This window comes from Oncorhynchus keta, unplaced genomic scaffold (genome assembly GCF_023373465.1).
Source record: "Oncorhynchus keta strain PuntledgeMale-10-30-2019 unplaced genomic scaffold, Oket_V2 Un_contig_7898_pilon_pilon, whole genome shotgun sequence".
Classification (NCBI taxonomy): domain Eukaryota; kingdom Metazoa; phylum Chordata; class Actinopteri; order Salmoniformes; family Salmonidae; genus Oncorhynchus; species Oncorhynchus keta.
The window spans coordinates 9292-11192 of record NW_026289741.1 but is presented as its reverse complement, the minus strand read 5'-3'; the positions used below and the strand labels follow the sequence as shown (position 1 = coordinate 11192).

Here is a 1901-nt window from a genome sequence, read left to right as displayed (position 1 = left end):
ACTATCAGACTGTTGAACAGCTTCAAATACTATCAGCCTGTTGAGGAAATCTTTGTGGACCTTGCAGCGTAATATCAAAGAAGACTTGAGGCTGTAATCGCTTCCAAACGTGCCTGAAATAAAGTACTGAGTAAAGGTTCTGAATATGTAAATGTTATATTTATTTTGATAAAATAGTAAGCATTTCGTAAAACCTGTTTTGTCGTTGTCATTATGGGGTATTGTGATGTCATTATGGGGTATTGTGATGTCATTATGAGGTATTGTGATGTCATTATGGGGTATTGTGATGTCATTATGAGGTATTGTGATTTCATTATGGGGTATTGTGATGTCATTATGAGGTATTGTGATGTCATTATGGGGTATTGTGATGTCATTATGAGGTATTGTGATTTCATTATGGGGTGTTGTGATGTCATTATGAGGTATTGTGATTTCATTATGAGGTATTGTGATGTCATTATGGGGTATTGTGATGTCATTATGAGGTATTGTGATGTCATTATGAGGTATTGTGATGTCATTATGAGGTATTGTGATGTCATTATGGGGTATTGTGATGTCATTATGAGGTATTGTGATGTCATTATGGGGTATTGTGATGTCATTATGAGGTATTGTGATGTCATTATGGGGTATTGTGATGTCATTATGAGGTATTGTGATTTCATTATGGGGTATTGTGATGTCATTATGAGGTATTGTGATGTCATTATGGGGTATTGTGATGTCATTATGAGGTATTGTGATTTCATTATGGGGTGTTGTGATGTCATTATGAGGTATTGTGATTTCATTATGAGGTATTGTGATGTCATTATGGGGTATTGTGATGTCATTATGAGGTATTGTGATGTCATTATGAGGTATTGTGATGTCATTATGGGGTATTGTGATGTCATTATGAGGTATTGTGATGTCATTATGGGGTATTGTGATGTCATTATGAGGTATTGTGATGTCATTATGGGGTATTGTGATGTCATTATGAGGTATTGTGATGTCATTATGGGGTATTGTGATGTCATTATGAGGTATTGTGATGTCATTATGGGGTATTGTGATGTCATTATGAGGTATTGTGATGTCATTATGAGGTATTGTGATGTCATTATGAGGTATTGTGATGTCATTATGGGGTATTGTGATGTCATTATGGGGTATTGTGATGTCATTATGGGGTATTGTGATGTCATTATGAGGTATTGTGATTTCATTATGGGGTATTGTGATGTCATTATGAGGTATTGTGATTTCATTATGGGGTATTGTGATGTCATTATGAGGTATTGTGATTTCATTATGGGGTATTGTGATGTCATTATGAGGTATTGTGATTTCATTATGGGGTATTGTGATGTCATTATGAGGTATTGTGATGTCATTATGGGGTATTGTGATGTCATTATGGGGTATTGTGATGTCATTATGAGGTATTGTGATGTCATTATGGGGTATTGTGATTTCATTATGGGGTATTGTGATTTCATTATGAGGTATTGTGATGTCATTATGGGGCATTGTGATGTCATTATGGGGTATTGTGATGTCATTATGAGGTATTGTGATTTCATTATGGGGTATTGTGATGTCATTATGAGGTATTGTGATTTCATTATGGGGTATTGTGATTTCATTATGAGGTATTGTGATTTCATTATGGGGTATTGTGATTTCATTATGGGGTATTGTGATGTCATTATGAGGTATTGTGATGTCATTATGAGGTATTGTGATTTCATTATGGGGTATTGTGATGTCATTATGGGGTATTGTGATGTCATTATGGGGTATTGTGATGTCATTATGGGGTATTGTGATTTCATTATGGGGTATTGTGATTTCATTATGTGGTATTGTGATTTCATTATGGGGTATTGTGATTTCATTATGGGGTA

General features: G+C 34.8%; 1 long non-coding RNA gene across 1 annotated transcript; it reads left to right on the top strand.

The window, feature by feature from the left end:
- Positions 1–223: 223 nt before the first annotated feature.
- Positions 224–1189, top strand: LOC127926599 (uncharacterized). Its single transcript, XR_008124502.1, has 3 exons — positions 224–302; positions 534–659; positions 870–1189. It is a non-coding gene; the product is annotated as an uncharacterized LOC127926599 (long non-coding RNA).
- Positions 1190–1901: the final 712 nt, after the last annotated feature.